Consider the following 22340-nt stretch of genomic DNA (forward strand, 5'->3'; position numbering starts at 1 on the left):
GATGTAATGAGTCCACCAAGATCCTTAGAGATTTTTTAAATTAATTGAAAATATTTATTAACAAAATAAAGGATTTCAAGCACATATATAAGACTACAATTGCTTAATACTATAACAAATCTCAAAATACCTAATTGACCTGACTCCCAGTTACACACCACCTTTAAGGCAACAGTCCAAAATAGATTTTAGATTTAAAACAAATCCAGCAAGTTAACACAGTACTCACTTGTCAGTGGAATTCCAAATGGTTTTTCTCCAACTTCAGTTACTTTACACAGCAGACAAATGGCTGGAGGCTTCTTGAAGGCTGTTTCACACACTCCTGTTAGATCTTACATGGCCTTCCTTACATAGCCTTTCATTCTCCTGCATATATGTTTCTCTGTCTTTAATATGTAAATTTTAATGTTCCATATGTCTTTGAAACTGTATCTTCCTCATAATATAAAAACTTTCATGTTGCCAATATTGTCAGTAACCTGTGGGAAAAAAAACACTCCTTAGCCTTGCTTATCTAGCTAGTTGTAAACAGATTAAGATCCCATTGAAACACAAACTATCCTTCGTTTATCTAAAAATGCAAGTTCCCTTCACACCTCACATGCTCAAACAGCATCCATGTTTACTCATTAAGATCCCATTGAAAAACAAACTTTCCTTCATTTATCTAAAAATGCAAGTTCCCTTCACACCTTACATGCTCAAACAGCATCCATGTTTACTCAGTGGCATGTCGAGCACATTTCTACACCTAGCTTCTTCTGATGATTTCAAGCTTGCAGTCTACTTGACTCCAAATGTAGTTAAATCACGCACAGACCCAACTATACTTACCCCCGTAAACCTACTTCACAATAAACCAGAAAAATGTTATGAAAACTATTATGCTTTCGTCACATCGTCTCCATGTCGATTTTTCCTCTTTCTCAGTGTGGGTCCCCTGTGACTGAAGATGGCCTTTCCTGTTTTGAGGATGTGGTTTTTTTAACAATATCACTATTGCGTTTGGCTGTGTGGTGTGCTGTCAGCAATGGACGGCTGCTACTTTGTTCCAGCATCTTCTGTGGCATTGTCGTGCAGAGTGGGAATTGCAGTGTTTGCTCTGTGGTTGCAGTGTTGACCTCATCAACAGCCGTTGCAGCTGGAGATTGAGGCTCTTCTGGTTGTTGGTTGCTCTCTTGTCTATCCTCCACTGCAGGCGTCGTGGTAACCATCTGAGTAGTTGGCTGGTCTCACCAATGAGGGCTTTCCAGCACCTGTAATGAAAATGGACCAACCTGGTCTGCAAAGAGAGAAGACAGTTCAGGCTGACAACAAAGCCTGCCTCAAGTCTAAACCTCCTCAAAGCCTTGTTCTCTGGAAGGTTCCTGCCATCGCCTGTATGGCGGACCAAGTCTCTGTATATCAACCTCATCTTGCTGCGTCGTCACCCACTCTGAAGGAATTTCGGCAAATCCTGCTTTCAGCTAGCTGAACCCACCTGAACTTTAACTCCTACATGAAGGAACCCTCACTGGACTCTGACATTCATGTGAATTCATTTCCATATCTTTGGCCTTTTTTGTTTGAAACTATTCCTGGTTGTAAAGCCATTTTTCCCTCCTAGTGTAGGGGTGTGTGTGTGTGTGTGAGAGAGAGAGCATGTGTGTGTGCGTGTGAGAGAGAGAGCATGTGTGTGTGTGTGTGTGTGTGAGAGAGAGAGCATGTGTGTGTGTGTGAGAGAGAGAGAGCATGTGTGTGTGTGTGAGAGAGAGCATGTGTGTGTGTGTGAGAGAGAGAGCATGTGTGTGTGTGTGTGTGTGAGAGAGAGCATGTGTGTGTGTGTGAGAGAGAGAGCATGTGTGTGTGTGTGTGTGAGAGAGAGAGCATGTGTGTGTGTGTGAGAGAGAGCATGTGTGTGTGTGTGTGAGAGAGAGAGCATGTGTGTGTGTGTGAGAGAGAGAGCATGTGTGTGTGTGTGAGAGAGAGAGCATGTGTGTGTGTGTGAGAGAGAGAGCATGTGTGTGTGTGTGAGAGAGAGAGCATGTGTGTGTGTGTGAGAGAGAGAGCATGTGTGTGTGTGTGTGTGAGAGAGAGAGCATGTGTGTGTGTGTGAGAGAGAGAGCATGTGTGTGTGTGTGAGAGAGAGAGCATGTGTGTGTGTGAGAGAGAGCATGTGTGTGTGTGTGAGAGAGAGAGCATGTGTGTGTGAGAGAGAGAGCATTGTGTGTGTGAGAGAGAGCATGTGTGTGTGTGTGAGAGAGCGCGTGTGTGTGAGAGAGAGCGTGTGTGTGTGTGAGAGAGAGAGCGTGTGTGTGTGTGTGTGAGAGAGAGCGTGTGTGTATGTGAGAGAGCGTGTGTGTATGTGAGAGAGCGTGTGTGTGTATGTGAGAGAGCGTGTGTGTATGTGAGAGAGCGTGTGTGTATGTGAGAGAGCGTGTGTGTGTAAGTGAGAGAGCGTGTGTGTGTATGTGAGAGAGCGTGTGTGTGTATGTGAGAGAGCGTGTGTGTGTATGTGAGAGAGCGTGTGTGTGTATGTGAGAGAGCGTGTGTGTGTATGTGAGAGAGCGTGTGTGTGTATGTGAGAGAGCGTGTGTGTGTATGTGAGAGAGCGTGTGTGTGTATGTGAGAGAGCGTGTGTGTGTATGTGAGAGAGCGTGTGTGTGTATGTGAGAGAGCGTGTGTGTGTATGTGTGAGCGTGTGCGTGTGTGCAACAGCCATCCCCCAGGTTTGAATATATGAATAAACAATACTTCTGATTTAACGCTAAAGAGAGTTTGCTGCGAGTCACTTTAAAATTCTCTTCACAAACAGGGTTTGGGGAAACATGGCACAGTCTGTTTCAAAAATTAAAACATCTCTGCTTACGGACATACGGTGAGAAAAGTAGAGTTCAGTTTTCCCCTCTCCCCCGTCCGGAACAATATTCTCTCTTGTTTGAGCTCTCGGGAACTTGCAGTTCTGTATGATTTACGAAGTTGCTGTCTTGACATCGTCTGCTGTTTTGAGGAGTTTCAGGGCTACACAGGCATCTCTGTTCAAGAGAGAAAAAGACTGGTTACGGTGGTCCTGCCGAAGGGTCGTGAGGACTCGAAACGTTAACTGATTTCTTCTCCACCGATGCTGCCAGACCTGCTGAGTTTTTCCAGGTAATTCTGTTTTTGTTTTGGTTACGGTGATTTGTTCGCTGCCATATCTTAGTGGTTCTAGTATCATGCCTATGACTGGAATTCGGACTCCTTCGGGCCCATACAGTGGTGTGTCTGTTGTTCGAAGCCAGGGGTCTCTGAACCATGGTTCTTTGTCCAATAGGACAGTAACACTGTCTCCCTTGTCTAATTTAAAGTTTGTGAGGTGGCTGTTAACCGAACGTCCACATTCCAGTACAAAAATTCTGGATCTTTGACCTCACCCAAGAAGCATGGCTGTGTGTCCTCTTGATGTGCAGTCTCGACTTCATGAATCGTCTGTGGGTCTTCTGTGCATTTCGATGTTCTGGCCTTGCACAGTCTGCCAAAGTGCCAATTCTGTTACATTGAAAGCATTGGGCTGAAATTGCAGGACATTGATCTTGCCTGTGAGGGCGCTTTGCTGCACAGTGCTGTCATGATCGCTCTACTGGTTGGTTAAGGCATTGCTTCCCTTGGCCTGAAGTGTCCCCTGTTTCTGTGCTGTTTAACTAACTTGCACTGTGGGGCTTCCTTTGTACCATGGTTTACTTTCTTCTCTTAAAATGGACCTGTGCTGCACATGGAGTTCAGACTGCCTAACAAGCTGGACAGCTTTCTCGAGAGTTATATCTTCCTTCGTTTGCAGCGTGCCTGAGAGTACGTCGTCCACTACTCCTACAACTATTCTATCCCTGATAAGTTCATATTTTAGTGCCCTGTATTCACAGCCTTCAGCCACCCTGTACAGATCATTAACGAATGAGTCGGCAGGTTCTCATGGCTGCGGGACACACTTATTAAATTTAGCCCTTTGAAGGACTTTGTTACTTGTTAGGTTAAAATAAACATCAAATGATATTGGTACTTCTTCAAATTTAGCGGATGATTTGTTAATTCCTTCTCAAGCAATAATGTCGTCCGCTATTGGGCTAACCAAATAAAGCAGTGTGTTAACTTGTCGAGCTTCTGTCTTTTTATCCACACCTGAAGCAATAATGTATCTAAAGAATCTTTTCCCCCAAAGTCCCCAGTGATGTGATTGATGTGGGCCAGGGACAAGTCCGCATTGATTTGGAAGAGTGGGTCTCTGATCCATGGTTGAAAAATGTTAAAGTGTAGGTTTGGCTTTAAGAAGTTGCTGAAATTCAAGATGGTGCCACCGATCGTTTGAAAACAAAAGGTTCACCCACACTTGACGGTTTTGGTGTTCAGGCAGCGACTCGGGAATCTGGTTTTTCTGATGGTGCTTTTCAACTTCAATTTCTGATCAGTGAATTACACAAAAGTTTCTCAGGACTTGGTTTAGACCTAGCCCTGCCAGGTCTGCTGACTCTGCACTAAAGGGACTGAAGCTGGACTTCCAAGAAAGCCCATGGTATTCTGCTGCAGTGAGGAATTTTAAATTTCTGCCTTCAGCTTCCAAGCCTTTCTTTGGAGCTTTTCCTTGGCAACTTTCACTGCATGTCTGCATCTTAGTAATGGTGACCATCATCAATTGTTGTAAAAACCCATCTGGTTCACTAATGCCCTTTAGGAAAGGAAATCTACCATCTTTACCCGACATCCAAGATGTCTTCCCCTAAGGGCCAATAATATTGTCGGAATATGACTTGGAATGTGACTTGAGGAGGGGAAAAGTAGGAGTTGGAGTTGTCTAGAATCTGTAGTTGTTAAAAGGGAGTTACAGAAATGTAATGTAAGGTCAAAGTTTCATGTTGTTGTTAAAAAGTAGGATAATATACTTGGGGGCAGGTGTAGTGTACAGAGTTAACATGATTTTTTTTTATTCATTCATGGGATGTGGGCATCACTGGCTAGGCCAGCATTTATTGCCCATCCCTAACTGCCCTTGTTCAGAGGGCATTTAAGAGTCATCCACAGCAGGTCTGGAGTCACATGTAGGCCAGACCAGGACAGCAGATTTCCTTCCCTAAAGGGCATTAGTGAACTAGATGGGTTTTTACAACAATCGGCAATGGTTTTGTGGTTGTGCCACGGTGGGATTCGAACCCGGGTACTCAGAGCATTATCCTGGGTCTCTGGCATACTAGCCCAGTGACAAAACCACTATGCCACCAACTCTTCCAATATGCTAATGTATGTCATAGCTGGTGATGTACCACTGACATCAGTCAGTCATGTGTTAGATTCTCAAGAGAGAGGTTGGAATCATGCTTAGGAGGTAGTACTAATAAACAAGTGTTAAGCTGATATCAGAATATGTCTACAGTCTGTCCATGAACTAAGTCCCACACCTAGAGTCCAAGGAGAAGAACATATCTTAGAACATACACTATTATTAGGCTATTATACCAGGGTATGTAGGTCAGTGGAACTCTACCTCAGGCCATGGTTTACCAGGCAGCAGTGGTCCCTACACTTCTATATGCTCCTGTGACATGGACAACCTACAGCAGGCACCTCAAAGCATTGGAGAAGTGCCACCAGTGGTACCTTCACAAGATCCTCCAAATCCAGTGGTAAGAATGGTGGTCCAACAGCAAACCAAGCCATTCAAAACCAGCTCTGTTGGGCAAGAAATATGCCTGACACTAGACTCCTAAAGCAACTATTCAGAACTCAGCCACAGGAGAAGAATCCAAGGAGGATAGTGGAAATGCTTTAGGGATGTCCTTGAAGCATCCCTGAAGAAGTCAAACCCCTGCCGATTCACGGGAGCTCCGACTTCTGACTGACCAAAATGGAGAAGCATCATTTGAGAAAGCACACAACATATAAAGAGTCTTGGTTGTGAACATGTCGACGCAAAGTCGAGGCGTCGGACAGAGCGCACAAAGCTTCAAACACCTCATCTTCCTGACCCTTCGAGTCCCAGCTGTCCTGCATTTGACAGAGTCTGCCGATCAGGCCTTGTACTTATCAGCCATCTCGGGACCCATTGAACTGGAATGGAAGCAAGTCACCTTCAATCCTGGGGGAACTGCCTAAGAAGAAGAAGAAGAAGGTACCTCAGGGTAGATCAATAACTTCAGAAGAGAAAGGGCAAAAAGCGGAAAAAAAGTAAAAGAATTCTTGCCTAAATGAGGCAGATCTCGATTCTATTTTTAAAGGAAGGAAGTTATGGTTTGTCTCACATTGGTTTGGCCTCAACTGGAGTATTGCATCCAATTCTGGGCACGGCACTGTGCTATAAGAAGGATATGAAGACTTTAGAAAGGGTGCTTAAAAGATTCAGGAGAATAGGTTCAGGGATGAGGAACTTCAGTTACCTAGATATATTGGAGAGTGTTTTCCTTAGAGAAGAGAAAGTTGAGAGGAGATTTAATAAAAGTGCTCAAAATCATGAGGAGTTTGGACAGAGTAGATAGTTCTCATTGTTGGAAGGATCGAGAACCGGAGGACCAAATTTAAAGGAATTGGTAAAAGCAGATGGAAAACCCAGTTCAAAATAGTCAAAACCAGTAGAAAAGCAGTACTACTGATACCATTACTACTGCAGTTCCAATTTCAGGTATACAGGACCAGTTCAGATAAGTTTAACTGGTACCAGTCATTTACATGTTTTACTGTATTTTCCCTCTGAGACATAAGAAGAAACTTTTTCACGCAGAAAATGGCTGGGATCTGGAAAGCACTGAGAGTGTGAGATTACCGACTGTGATCAAATGTATTCCTGGAGGTTTCATCACTTGACCTGCCCCCCCACACTCCAGCCATTAGTTGGCCAACACATCCATCTTTCTGATGTACTGCCTTCCTATGCCAATTAGAAAGCAAAAAAAAGACTCATTACCCAATTGGATGTTGCCTGATAGTCAGCCAAACATTTGCCCCCATTTTCAATATTTTTATATCTTGAGTATTGCTGAAAAAAGACACGTTTTGTTGAAACTTTTCATCGTGCGCTCAAGAGGACAATTCACAAGGATATCAAGTGTAAAGGGAACAACAATTTATACTGCACGAAAAGAGAGCGCTGATTGGTTGGCAAGTGGATGCTGATTATTAGAGGTGTTGCCATGGAGAATGCATCAGTTAACTGATGACAGTTAACTCCCGAGCTTTATTTGAATTCAAACCAAGCAGGTTGACTCTGATTGGTCAAGGCATTGCCCTGGGGAATGAACCAGAGAATGGCTGTCGCCTACTCTGTTCAGTTGAAAAAGGTGCAATGTGTGTACATGTTCTTTCTGTCTACAAAGAACAGGGCCCTGTGTATTGATATATGTAGCTTCTACCAAACGACTATTTATTTTTATATCTGGTAAAGGGAAATGTTGAAAGAAAATGACAAAAAATGCAATCTTTTTTATTGTCCCAATGATTTTTCTCCAGGGTTGCACCCACAGCAGTATCCTGGAAATTGATCTTCAATTCCTGGAGACTCCAGGATAATCATAGCTGGAAAAACTCAGCAGGTCTGACAGCATCTGTGGAGAGGAAGACAGAGTTAACATTTTGAGCCCATATGACTCTTCATCAGAACTAAAGAAAAATAGAAATGAGGTGAAATATAAGCTGTTTGAGGGGGTGGGACAGGTGGAGCTGGATAGAGGGCCAGTGATAGGTGGAGGTAAAGAAGAGATTGCCAAAGATGTCATAAACAAAAGGACAAAAGGGTGTTGACAGAGGTGATATTATCTAAAGGATGTGCTAATGGTGACATTAAGGGTAGAAAGCAGGACGGGCAAGTGACAGATGGCCCTAGTGGGGGTGGGGTAGGGGGAAGGGATCAAAATAGGGCAAAAGGTGGAGATAAAACAATGGATGGAAATAAATTTTAAAATAATAATAGAAATAGGTGAGAAAAGAAAATTATATTTAAAAAAAATATAATAATTATTAGAAAAAAGGGGATCGGAAAAGGGTTGGGGATGGAGGAGAGTTCATGACCTGAAGTTGTTGAACTCAATGTTAAGTCCAGAAGGCTGTAAAGCGCCTAATCGGAAGATGAGGTGCTGTTCCTCCAGTTTGCGTTGAGCTTCACTGGAACATTGCAGCAGGCCAAGGACAGACATGTGGGCATGAGAGCAGGGTGGTGTGTTGAAATGGCAAGCGACAGGGAGGTCTGGGTCATGCTTGCGGACAGACCAAAGGTGTTCCGCAAAACGTTCACCCAGTCTGCGTTTGGTCTCTCTAATGTAGAGGAGACCGCATTGGGAGCAGCGAATGCAGTAGACTAAATTGAGGGAAGTGCAAGTGAAGTGCTGCTTCACTAGAAAGAAGTGTTTGGGCCTTTAGATGGTGAGGAGAGGGGAAGTAAAGGGGCAGGTGTTGCTCCTTCTGCGGTTGCATGGGAAGGTTCCGTGCGAGGGGGTTGAGGAGTAGGGGGTGATGGAGGAGTGGATCAGGGTGTCTTGGAGGGAACAGTCCCTATGGAATGCTGACAGGTGGGGTGAAGGGAAGATGTGTTTGGTGGTGGCATCATGCTGGAGTTGGTGGAAATGGCGGAGGATGATCCTTTGAATGCGGAGGCTGGTGGGGTGATAAGTGAGGACAAGGGGGGCCCTATCATGGTTCTGGGAGGGAGAGGAAGGCGTGAGGGCGGATGCGCAGGAGATGGGCCGGACATGGCTGAGGGCCCTGTCAACCACCGTGGGTGGAAAACCTCGGTTAAGGAAGAAGGAAGACTTGGAAAGTGGCATCATCAGGACAGATGCGACGGAGGTGAAGGAACTGTGAGAATGGGATGGAGTCCTTACAGGAAGCAGGGTGTGAGGAGCTGTAGTCGAGGTAGCTGTGGGAGTCGGTAGGCTTGTAATGGATATTGGTGGATAGTCTATCACCAGAAATTGAGACAGAGAGGTCAAGGAAGGGAAGGGAAGTGTCAGTGATGGACCATGTGAAAATGATGGAGGGGTGGAAATTGGAAGCAAAATTAATAAATTTTTCCAGGTCCAGACGAGAGCATGAAGCAGCACCGAAGTAATCATCGATGTACCGGAGAAAGAGTTGTGGGAGGGGACCTGAGTAGGACTGGAACAAGGAATGTTCCACATACCCCATAAAGAGACAGGCATAACTGGGGCCCATGCAGGTACCCATTGCCACACCTTTTATTTGGAGGAAGTGAGATGAGTTTAAGGAGAAATTGTTCAGTGTGAGAACAAGTTCAGCCAGACGGAGGAGAGTGCTGGTGGATGGGGATTGTTCGGACCTCTGTGCGAGGAAGAATCGGAGAGCCCTCAGACCATCCCGGTAGGGAATGGAGGTGCAGAGGGATTGGACGTCCGTGGTGAAGAGGAGGCAGTTGGGGCCAGGGAACTGAAAATTGTTGATATGATGTAGGGCGTCAGAGGAATCGCGGATGTAGGTGGGAAGAGACTGGACAAGGGGAGAGAGAGTGGAATCAAGATAGCAAGAAATGAGTTCCGTGGGGCAGGAACAGGCTGACACGATCGGTCTGCTGGGACAGTCCTGTTTGTGGATTTTGGGTAGGAGGTAGAAGCGGGCCGTCTGAGGTTGGGAGACTATGAGGTTGGAAGCTGTGGAGGGAAGATCTCCAGAGGAGATGAGGTCAGTGACCTTAAATATATATTTTTTTCCCACCTATTTCTATTATTATTTTAAAAATTATTTCCATCCATTGTTTTATCTCCACCTTTTAGCCCATTTCGATCCCTTCTTCCCACCCCACCCCCACTAGGGCCATCTGTCATTTGCTCGTCCTGCTTTCTACCCTTAATGTCACCATTAGCACATCCTTTAGCTAATATCACCTCCATCAACACCCCTTCGTCCTTTTGTCTGTGACATCTTTGGCAATCTCTCCTTTGCCTCCACCTATCACTGGCCCTCTATCAAGCTCCACCTGTCCCACCCCCTCTTAAACAGCTTATATTTCACCTCATTTCTATTTCTCTTTAGTTCCGATGAAGAGTCATACGGACACGAAACGTGTTAACTCTGTCTTCCTCTCCACAGATGCTGTCAGACCTGCTGAGTTTCTCCAGCAATTTTTGTTTCTGTTTTTGTTTCAGGTTTCCAGCATCCGCAGTATTTTTGCTTTTGTCCATCCAGGGTAATCATGGAGGGTTGGCAAAGTATGGTGGAAGCAAGTTCAATCAAGGCATTTAAAAGGGAATTGTATTATTGTCTGAAGAGGAAGAATGTGCAGGATTGTGGGAAGAAGGCGTGGGAATGGCATTTAGGCGAACTGTTCATTCGGAGAGTTAGCACAGACACGATGGGCTGAATGGTCTCCTTCTGTGCTCTAACCATCCTGTGAAATTAATCCAGGTATTTTTATTTTTGTTTTGGATTTCCAGCATCCGCAGTTTTTTTGCTCATATCTCTGTGAAATTAATTTATAGTTTGAGGCTTTTGTCAGAATTGTTATCAAGTGGTCCATGGGCCTGGAGGTAGAGAGGCTGTTGTTTAATTTAGGCCTCAACTGGTTGCTCGGGGCAACCGTCTCCCGGGGGCGAGCGTGGGCCCAGAGGATGGAGAGGCCAGGCCGCTCCTGATTGGCCGCCCTCTCCTCTCACCAGATGACGGTCTCGCTCACACCACTCCGGGCCCATTCACAAAGAGAGCGCGGCCGCCCGGAGCCGCCCACCTACCCCGCCGATTGGCTGCGCCCCGCGCTTCCGATCGCGCCAGCCGGGATCGCCGCGCGCCGGTTGGCCAGCTGGCCCCGTCCGTCACCCTGATTGACAGCGCTGGACAGGTTTAGTTGTACTATATAAAGCTAGGTGGCAGTGTCCATGTGTATCCCAGTGCAGCAGTTACAGCTCGAACAGTTTCTGGCCTTTACAGGTAAGACAAGCAGGTAAGAGGCTGCATAGCCTGGAGAAGTGTCAGATCCACTTATCACATATGCAGGACTTTTATTTTAAAAATAAATCCCCATCCTGCTTTTATTTGCATTCATTTCGCAAAAAAAAACTTAAATTAACAAAAGTTGTTCTGCACCTCATTGTGTTCCTGTTTAGTTTGATGTACATAGGTTTGTAATTTTGCATTTATTTAATTTAAATTTTATTTAATTATGTATATTTTATATGCATATGTGAATGGATTGCAATTTGGGCATATAATCTCCTTAATTCAAGGTTGCTTAATTGCAGTTATCATGAATTCATTCATTTCTTTGCTTGTAATCTGTATTTAGATTACTGGGCAAATTGCATTTTTTTTTAGTGGGGGAAAAATGACTTTGGATGATCAAAAGTAGGCCGTGTATGTCATACATTTCTTCACAGGTTTCAATGTGGATGCGTGAATTTATAGTTTTCTAACATGTGATGGCCATAATTATTTATGCAGGCAGGTGGATTCCCATTTTGTCTGCAGAATCCAGATGCACTGAGGAATTCTGTATCCCGCACCTTGAGGAATTCTGTATCCCGCACCTTGAGGAATTCTGTATCCCGCACCTTGAGGAATTCTGTATCCCCCACCTTGAGGAATTCTGTATCCCCCACCTTGAGGAATTCTGTATCCCCCACCTTGTGGAATTCTGTATCCCCCACCTTGAGGAATTCTGTATCCCCCACCTTGAGGAATTCTGTATCCCCCACCTTGAGGAATTCTGTATCCCCCACCGTGAGGAATTCTGTATCTCCCACCTTGAGGAATTCTGTATCCCCCACCTTGAGGAATTCTGTATCCCCCACCGTGAGGAATTCTGTATCCCCCACCGTGAGGAATTCTGTATCCCCCACCGTGAGGAATTCTGTATCCCCCACCTTGAGGAATTCTGTATCCCCCACCTTGAGGAATTCTGTATCCCCCACCGTGAGGAATTCTGTATCCCCCACCGTGAGGAATTCTGTATCCCCCACCTTGAGGGATTCTGTATCCCCCACCTTGAGGAATTCTGTATCCCCCACCTTGAGGAATTCTGTATCCCCCACCTTGAATAATTCTGCTGTCCTTTTCCCTGAAAGGCATTGAGTTCTTGCTTCAGGATCGAGTTCCACAGTGCCTGCCAATCCCTCCCCATGTACACACTCCTTGCCATTTCTCATCAACCAGCCTTGAGAGTGAGAGGCAGCAGGATGCTTAGTTGTGAATGTCAGTGTTGTAAGATTTTTACGGTTTTGAGGTGCGAAACCCTTCTAATTAAAACCTCTAAGTTCCGAATTCTTAATCTCTAACCCTAGGGTCCTCAGTTGTGCCTCACCTAACAAGGTACGAATAACCAATATTTATGAATCAAATAGAATTTACTAAGCAATATTTTACATATGCTTAACAAAAAACAGTGAAGACAACATGGAAGTGTCTCATCCCTCAAGTTCCTAGGGTTCCTTGAGTGTTCCCAGCATAGGCGATGTCTTAAACAAAAACAGAATTACCTGGAAAAACTCAGCAGGTCTGGCAGCATCGGCGGAGAAGAAAAGAGTTGACGTTTCGAGTCCTCATGACCCTTCAACAGAACTAAGTAAAAATAGGAGAGGGGTGAAATATAAGCTGGTTTAAGGTGGGGTGGGGGGGGTGGTTGTAGGGACAAGCAAGCAGTGATAGGAGCAGATAATCAAAATATGTCACAGATAAAGGAACAAAGAGGTGTTGAAGGTGGTGATATTATCTAAGAGAATGTGCTAATTAAGAATGGATGGCAGGACACTCAAGGTACAGCTCTAGTAGGGGTGGGGTGGAAAGACTGACAGGGCATTACACTTATAGATTTAAAAATAATGGAAATAGGTGGGAAAAGAAAAATCTATATAAATTATTGGAAAAAACAAAAGGGAGGGAGAAGAAACGGAAAGGGGTTGGGGGTGGACGAGGGAGTTCAAGATCTAAAGCTGTTGAATTCAATATTCAATCCGGAAGGCTGTAAAGTGCCTAGTGGGAAGATGAGGTGCTGTTCCTCCAGTTTGCGTTTGGCTTCACTGGAACAATGCAGCAAGCCAAGGACAGACATGTGGGCAAGAGAGCAGGGTGGAGTGTTAAAATGGCAAGCAACAGGGAGGTTTGGGTCTTTCTTGCGGACAGACCACAGGTGTTCTGCAAAGCGGCCGCCCAGTTTACGTTTGGTCTCTCCAATGTAGAGGAGACCACATTGGGAGCAACGAATGCAGTAGACTAAGTTAGGGGAAATGCAAGTGAAATGCTGCTTCACTTGAAAGGAGTGTTTGGGCCCTTGGACGGTGAGGAGAGAGGAAGTGAAGGGGCAGGTGTTGCATCTTCTGCGTGGGCATGGGGAGGTGCCATAGGTGGGGGTTGAGGAGTAGGGGGTGATGGAGGAGTGGACTATTTTGTTTTGGATTTCCAGCATCCGCAGTAGTTTTTTGTTTTTATAGGCGAGGTCTTTCTTCTATCTTTGAAGTGATGTTGAACTGTGTCCAGAAGGATCAAACCCCAGAAGCCATGGTAACACAGAGCCAACATAGATTCCAATTTTCCAGCTTTTATCCCTACTTCTCATTACTCCAGGGTCCCTTATTTGGAAATAGTCCAAATCCATTCCTTCCATTGTCTTAGAGTGCAGGTCATCTCGTGTCACCCCACCTCTGTAGTTAGAGCCATATACACTAAAGACAAGCGTTCATTCCTTGTTTCCCCGGGCTCCCAGAGTTGACATTTCATTCAGAACAAATGACACATTTCCTGTAGATATAGATTAGTTACAAAGTCACATCCTCTTCAACATATTTTAACCCAAGTCCCACAGATACTAAAACCATTAAGAGCAAATGTTAATAACACTTCCTATGTTAATGTCAAATCAGAAAGAAAAGTTTCCCTCTAATACAGCCCTACAAACTCAAAAGGGAATTGTATTTTTATCTGAAAAGGAAGAATGTGCAGGGTTGTGGGAAATTATAGTCAATCAATTGATTTTTAAAAATTCATTTATGGGATGTGGGCTTTGCTGGCTGGGCCAGCATTTATTCCCCATCCCTAGTTGCCCTTGAGAAGGTGGTTGTGAGCTGCCTTCTTGAACCGCTGCAGTCCATGTGGTGTACACCCACAGTGCTGTTCAGGAGGGAATTCCAGGATTTTGACCCAGTAACATTGAAGAAACGGTGATATATTTCCAAGTCAGGATGATGAGTGGCTTGGAGGGGAACTTCAAGGTGATGGTGTTTCCATCTATCTGGTGCTCTTGTCCTTCTAGATGGTAGCGCTCGTGGATTTGGAAGGTGCTGTCTAAGGAGGCTTGGTGAGTTCCTGCAGTGCATCTTGTAGATGGTACACACTGCTGCTACTGTGCGTTGGTGGTGGAGGGAATGAATGTTTGTGGATGTGGTGCTAATCAAGCAGGTTGTATTGTCCTGGATGGTGTCAAGCTTCTTGAGTGTTGTTGGAGCAGGCAAGTGGAGAGTATTCCATCACACTCTTGACTTGTGGCTTGTAGATGGTGGACAACTTTGGGGAGTCATGAGGTGAGTTACTCACCACAGGATTCCTAGCCTCTGGCCTGCTCTTGTAGCCACAGTGTTTATATGGCTAGTCCAGTTCAGTTTCTGGTCAATGGAATGTTGATACTGTGGGATTCAGCGATGATAATGCCATTGAATGTCAAGGGGTGATGGTTAGATTCTCTTCTGTTGGAGATGGTCATTGCCTGGCACTTGTGTGGCATGAATGTTACTTGCCACTTGTCAGCCCAAACCTGGATATTGTCCAGGTCTTGCTGCATTTGGACATGGGCTGCTTCAGTATCTGAGAAGTCGTGAATGGTGCTGAACATTGTGCAACCATCAGCAAACATCCCCACTTCTGATACTTATGATGGAAGGAAGGTCACTGATGAAGCAGCTGAAGATGGTTGGGCCTAGGACACTACCCTGAGGAACATCTGCAACGATGTTCTGGAGCTGAGATGACTGACCTCCAACAACGAAAACCGTCTTTCTTTGTGTTAGGTATGACTCCAACCAGCGAAGAGTTTTCCCCCTGATTCCCATTGACTCCAGTTTTGCTAGGGCTCCTTGATGCCACGCTCTGTCAAATGCTGCCTTGATATCAAGGGCAGTCACTCTCCCCTCACCTCAGGAGTTCAGCTCTTTTGTCCATGTTTGAACCAAGTGTAATGAGTTTTGGAGCTGAGTGGCCCTCGTGGAACCCAAACTGAGCATCAGTGAGCAAGCTATTGCTAAAGCAAGTGCCACTTGATATCACTGCTGATGACCCCATCCATCACTTTACTGATGATGGAGAGTAGATACTGATTCTGATACTTAAGATGGAAGGAAGGTCTCTGAAGTCTCTTAACACCCTCCTCATCGCTCACATTCCCACCAAGTTTTGTGTTGTCAGAAAACTTGGAAATATTACATTTGGTTCCTCCTTCCAAATCATTGATATATATTGTGAATAGCTGGGGCCCAAGCACTGATCCCTGCGGTACCCCACTAGTCACCGCCTACCACTCCGAAAAAGACGCACTTATTCCTACTCTCTGTTCCCTGTCTGCTAACCAATTCTCAATAGATGCCAATATATTACCCCCAATGCCATGTGCTTTAATTTTACACACTAACCTCTTATGTGGGACTTTATCAAAAGCTTTCTGAAAATCCAAATACACCACATACGCTGGTTGTCCCTTATCTATTCTGCTAGTTACGTCCTCAAAAAAAACTCCAGTAGGTTTGTCAAACATGAATTCACTTTCATAAATCCATGTTGACTATGTCTAATCCCGTTGATATTTTCTAAACGTCCTGTTATCACATCCTTTATAATAGACTCTAGCATTTTCCCTACTACTGAGGTTAGGCTAACCGGTCCATAATTCACTGCTTTCTCCCTCCCTCCTTTTTTAAATAGTTTTTTTAATTGTTCACCACCATTCATGACTGGATGTGGCAGGAGTGCAGAGCTTAGATCTGATCCGTTAGTTGTGGAATCACTTAGCTCTGTCTATCACTGGCTGCTTATGCTGTTTGGCACACAAGTAGTCCTGTCGCGTAGACCAGTCCTATCGTTTTTAGGTATGCCTGGTGCTGCTCCTGACATGCTGTCCTGCACTCTCCGTTGAACCAAAGTTGATCCCCTGGCTTGATGGTAATGCTAGAGTAGGGGATAGGCCTGGCCATAAGGTTACAGATTGTGTTCGAGTACAGTTCTGCTGCTGCTGTTGGCCCACAGTGCCTCAGCTGTGGGAGGACTGGGGAGGGGGGGGGGGGGTTCCCCGGAGTGGTGGTATGTGGTAATCAGCAGGAGGTTTCCTTGTCCATGTTTGACCTGATGCCATGAGACTTCATGGGGTCCAGAGTCGATGTTGAGGACTCCCAAGGCAACTCCCTCCTGACTGTATACCACTGTGCCACCACCTCTGCTGAGAGAGACAGAGAGAGAGATAGACAGCCACAGAATGAAGGGAGAGAGAGATAAACAGAGACAGACAAACAGAGAGGCAGACAGACACGGAGACATAGAGAGAGCAAGAGTGCCGGTGGGACAGGACATACTCAGGGATTCCGTCCCAGGTATAATTCGGTGAATATGACTGTGTCAGGCTGTTGCTTGAGACAGTTCTCCCAATTTTGGCACTTGCCCCCAGATGTTAGTAAGGAGGACTTTTATGTCATAGAGGTCTGCAGCACAGAAAAAGGCCCTTCGGCCCATTGGGTTTGTGCCAGTCAAACAAGTACCAAACTATTCAAATCCTATTTTCCAGCACTAGGCCCATAGCCTTGTATGCCATGGCATCTCAAGTGCACATCTAAATACTTCTTAAATGTTATGAGGGTTTCTGCCTCTACCACCCTTTCAGGCAGTGAGTTCCGGATTCCCACCACCCTCTGGGTGAAAAAAATCTCCCTCACATCCCCTCCAAACCTCCTGCCCCTCACCTTAAATCTATGCTCCCTGGTTATTGATCCCTCCACCAAGGGGAAAAGTTCCTTCCTCTCTACCCTATCTATGCCCCTCATAATTTTATACACCTCAATCATGTTCCCCCCTCAATCTCCTCTGCTCCAGGGAAAATAACCTCAGTCTATCCAATCTCTCCTCATAACTAAAACTCTCCAGCCCAGGCAACATCCTGGCAAATCTCCTCTGCACTCTCTCTAGCGCAATCACATCCTTCCTATAATGTGGATTCCAGAACTGCACGCAATACTCTAGCTGTGGCCTAACCAGCGTTTTATACAGTTCCAGCATAATCTCCCTGCCCTTATATTCTATGCCTTGGCTAATAAAGCCTTCCCACATGCCTTCTTAACCACCTTATCTATCTGTCCTGATACCTTAAGGGACCGGTGGACATGCAAACCTGTGATTCTCAGTTCTTCCCAGGGTCTTACCATTCATCATGTATTCCCATGCCCTGTTTATCCTGCCCAAGTGCATCACCTCACACTTATCTGGATTAAATTCTATTTGCCACTGATCAGCCCATCTATATCCTCCTGTAATCTAAGGCTACCCTCCTCACGATTTACCGCCCCAAATTTCATGTCATCTGCAAACTTACTGATCAACCCTCCTACATGGGGTTAACAGGGCTGAGTTTGTCCCAGTTCCTTGGGTTGATGGTGGTTGGTCCAGTTCCATTCCTTTTGGACTTTTTTTGCAGATTGGTACAACTGGGTGGCTTCCTAGGCTATTTTAACAGTCACATGTAGGCCAGACCAGGTAAGGTGTGGCAGAACTCTCCCTTAAAGTGAACCAGAAGGTTTTTCCTGACAAGCGACAATGGCTTTATGATCATCTGGAACTTTTAATTTCACCATCAGTCGTGGTGGGATTTGAACCCAGGTCCTCAGAGCATTACTCTGGGTCTCTAGATTACTGGCCTAGCATCAAAACCACTACGCCATCGCTTTCCCCCCCTAAATCAATGTATGGGTTTTGTTTAAAGATAAAGCCATCCAAAGTTCAAACTACTTTTTAACCATTCCTTCAGAGCTGATTTTTTTTAAAAAACTCTCAATTGCACATAGAACTGCAGAATCCACACTCTCAAGCAACCTGTTCCCCAACTGCCCTGACTGCCCATTGTCTCAGTAACAGAAATTCAAACTGAGCTGTTTAACAAGTGCTTTAAGTAAAATCCATAGGTGTTACTGCAGACCAACAAGAAACCCGAAAAAAATAGTATTATCAAAATCTTAGTGTGTCACAGCAGGACCTGACCCTATTCACCTGTGGTCATTGGATTATCAATATTACCAATACTGGGAACCCCAGTTGTTTCTCACCCATTTCCCCTCTGCCCCAGATCATTTTTTAACCACTATGAGGGGCAGGATATGAGGTAGAACTTTTTTTTACGCAGTGAGTGGTAATGACCTGAAACCTGCTGCCGACCAGGGTGCTGGGAGCAGAGACAGTCAAGTGATTTCAAAAGGAAATTGGATGGGTACTTTTTTTTATTCTTTCATGGGATGTGGGTGTCGCTGGCAAGGCCAGCATTAATTGCCTATCCCTAATTGCCCTTGAACTGAGTTGCTTGCTAGACCATTTCAGAGGGGCAGTTAAAAGTCAACCACATTGCTGTGGGTCTGGAATCACATGTAGTCCAGACTAGGTAAGGACAGCAGATTTCCTTCCCTAAAGGGTATTAGTGAAGCAGATGGGGTTTTTTTCTTACAGCAATCAATAGCATGGTCACCGTTACTGAGACTAGCTTTATATTCCAGGTTTATTAATTGAATTTAAATTCCACCAGCTGCCGTGGTGGGATTAGAACCCGCATTCCTAAAGCATTCATCCAGTTTCTAGTGGTAACTGTTAGGTCAGTGACATGACCACTACACCGTCACATCTCCACATTTAAGGGAAATTAAACTTGCGGGACTATGGGACCGGAGGGTAATGAAGCTGACTGGCTGCTCTGCAGAGAATCAGCATGCATTCGATGCACCATATGGCCTCCTCCTGTGCTGTATTGACTCACTGACAATGATAAACCGTGGGGCTGTAAGAGATGGGAAGTGGGGGTTGAACTGTGAGATTGTTGAGGTGTGAAGCTGCTACTTCCTGACGTTACTTAGGAGCCACCCCCAGAAGATAATCACTTTCGATAGTCGTGGATCAGCTTTTGGAATGGAAATCGTCACTCTGAATGGAAAACACCTTGCACACAGGATAGTATAGACTGTATCACATATGTGTGCATTTACTTAATAAGTATCTACAGCCATTGATAGGATCGTGCAGTATAGAAGCGGGTCATTCAGTCAATCCTGTTGTGCCAGGTCTTTGAAAGAATGATATTATTGGGGCTACTATCCCCTGCTCCTTCTGCATAACCCTTTTCTTTTCAAGTATTTATGCAGTTCCCTTTCGAAAGCTATTATTGAGTCTGCACCCATCAGCCTTTCAGGCAGCACATTCCATACAAAATCTTAAGTCTTTTACCAAAGTTTTGAATTCTGGCGCGAGTTTATCGGGCACCAAAAATCCCCGGGGAAATCAATTTTTGCCATACGAAGCTTCTTGCTTTCATTCCTTCTTTCCCTCCTGCTCTTCCTGGCCACACTGACCGACCGTGCCAATCCCTTGCTGACACACGGGCCAGAATTTTGAAGTCGGTGGGCGGAGGGCCCAGGAACGGCCGGGAAACGGCCTGCTGCCTGCGATCGGCCCTTGACCGCGATTTTTACGCCGATTTAACAGCCAGCCGGCGTGAGAGGCACTCGGAGAAACGCTCAGCACTGCCGAGGTGGGGGGAGGGGGGGCGGGAGGAGGGCATGCGCTGAAGTCGGCGCGGGCACGGGGGGGGAGCGCGGAATGAAAGCTCCCTGAAGGCCAGAGAGCTGCCTCAGGGAGCTGAAGAATTTAAATCCTATAAAAACATTTTGAAACCCAGGGAAAAAACGTCCACGCGTCAGAAACGGTCACCTGAGTAGATACAGCATGAAAACTCTGTGTAAACATTTTTATTTTTAATTTAATGACGGAAACCTCGTCCAATCCTTGGATGAGGTTTCTTGAAAAAGGCAAAGGCTGCCCTGACTGATTCGCCCGCCCGCCAACCGTAACGTTGGACGGGCAGTGAAAAATCCCAGCCAATTGCGCCGTTAATGGGTTTAATAGCCCTCTTCATTGTCGGCGGGCGCGCTTCTGAGTTTAGCACGTGCGCACGCTGACCGACATATTGCGCGAGTGTGCGATGACGTTGGGGCGCTCACCCAACATCAGCACGCGCTACTTTAGGCCCGAGCATGTCGGGCGTGCGCCCACAGGCCGAGTGAAAAATTCTGCCTATGGTTTCTAGCAGTAACCAGTACCCTCCAGTTCTTTGCTAAAGTGGCTTGCCATGTGAGCCAAGAGGGTAAGTATCATGGTTACCCAGGGACCAGGTGGAGGGGGTGGGGAGGAGGAAACTTGCAGCCTTCCTACCCCCAGGGCACTGAGGCCAATTGCAGTAAGCTCCTGCTGACTCAGTGGCTGAGACCAACCAAGTCAATGCCATCCTTCCCATTAATGCTGTATATTAGTGGGCTGTTCTGTTTCGTCAAAACTGAAATTCTCTCTAGTCTATAGTCCTGTTGTTGTTCAGAGTTAGATTAAACCAGAAAAACATCAGCTTCAAAATAAGATCCTGAGGGATGCAGGACCTGGATTAAAACTGAAGCCTGGGGGAAGGAACTTGATTATGGATGCACAAAGCTAATTTAAAATAGGACTTTACTAATCTCTTTTTTTTCCCCCAAAACGAGAGCAGCATTTAGATGTTCAAATGGTGCCTCTGTTGTGTTGGCACATCTGCTGAAGGAAATGCTAAGTGGTCTTTGAACATAAGCCATTTGAGCAAGAGTGATCCATTCGTAGCCTGTTCCGCCACTCCATAAAATCATGGCTGATCCTCCAAGTCTTTGCCAAAGACAAAAAGGGAAGGAAATCTGCTGCCTTACCTGGTCTGGCCTACATATAACTCTAGACCCACAGCAATGTGGTTGACTCTTAACTGCCCTCTGAAATGGCCCTAACAAACCACCATGTTCAATGGGCAACAAACGCTGGCCTTGCCAGTGATGCCCACATCCCGTGAAAGAATAACGAAAAAACAAGTCTTGATTCCGTAAGTGGTACGGGATCATCAGAGCTGAGTATATTCAAGACAGAGGTGAATGTATTTCTAGGAATTTAAAGGATGTGGGGATAGTGGGAGAAGGTGAAGTTGAGTTTGAAAATCAGCCATGATATTGTTTAATGATGGAGCAGGCTTGAAGGGATGAATGGCCTACTCTGACTCCTGTTTCCTACGTTCCTATGCTGACTGTTTGCTTGTGTATTTCTTATCCAGTGTGGATTGCAGGGTCTGCTGTATAATAAGATAGTTAATTACAGAACAGCATTTCCATCGAGGGGTACATCATTGCAGAAGATGAGTAGCTGGCTAAGGAACGAATTAAAGGCCATTAAGAGGAGTACAGACCTAGATGAAGCTATATGCTTCATATGTGATGGAACCAATCATGTTCCAGTAATGATCATGTCAGCTGTGGCTCGGTATTCTTGTTTCTGAGTCGGAAGGTAATGTTTTTCAGGCTCCACTCTAGAGACTTGAACGTGCCATCTAGGCTGACCCTCCAAATGCAATGCTTTCCTGCTGGGAGTGCTGCCTATTGGATAACATCTACCTGTTCAAGGGGATGGAAAATATCCAATTTGAAGGACAGCAGGAGATTTCTCCCCAGTGTCCGAGGCAATATTCCTCCCTCAAGCAACTGCATCAGAAACAGATAACCTGGTTATTTATAACAGTGTTGTTTGTGGGAGCTTACTGTGTACAAATTGACCTGCCACATTTCCCTCCATTCCACCAGAACTTCATTGGATTACAATTCAGTACATAATTTGCTGTGAGGCCTTTGGGGCTGTGCTGAGGATGCAATAGATGCTATATAAATGCACTGCCATTTTAGATGGATAATTTTTGTCAAGGGCCACATTTGAGGCTTGAGGGATGTCCTGGAAATGCTGGAGTGGGTTATCCCGTGGAGTGATGGGGACGGTTCTAACGCCTGCACTTTGTTCATCTACCCCTGCCCCTTCCTCAAACACGCAGGCGGCAAGCTCCCCCATTCTAATCGTGTGACCGGGCGGCGATTGGGAAACAGGCAGCTCCTTTAAAGGAAGGTCGAAAGGGGAAGTGGTTGGGAATGTAACTCCGCTTGTGCTATGAAATGGGACCCACTTCAGTTGTTGTGGAGCTGGAGTAGAGCAGCCTCATGGCTACTCCTGACACCTGATGCCACAAAAGCGGAGTAAGCAACCCTGAATCGCCGTCAGATAAGCACCCTATAGTTGGGCTTTGATTGGAGACCCAGAGGCAAATTGAGTGAAAGAACAGAAGAACCTAAGAC

At 45.6% G+C, this 22340-nt stretch overlaps 2 protein-coding genes across 2 annotated transcripts in view; one reads left to right on the forward strand and one right to left on the reverse strand.

The window, feature by feature from the left end:
• Positions 1-22340, reverse strand: part of LOC144692089 (uncharacterized) — a 981581-nt gene that overhangs the window by 190199 nt on the left and 769042 nt on the right. The window lies entirely within an intron of this gene.
• Positions 10830-22340, forward strand: part of hmgcs1 (3-hydroxy-3-methylglutaryl-CoA synthase 1 (soluble)) — an 83040-nt gene continuing 71529 nt past the window's right edge. The window contains exon 1 of the mRNA XM_078560597.1: positions 10830-10872. The gene's annotated coding sequence lies outside the window, so the exon portion shown is untranslated. The remainder of the gene's footprint in view (positions 10873-22340) is intronic.

This window comes from Cetorhinus maximus, chromosome 2 (genome assembly GCF_964194155.1).
Source record: "Cetorhinus maximus chromosome 2, sCetMax3.hap1.1, whole genome shotgun sequence".
In the NCBI taxonomy this organism is placed as follows: Eukaryota; Metazoa; Chordata; class Chondrichthyes; order Lamniformes; family Cetorhinidae; genus Cetorhinus; species Cetorhinus maximus.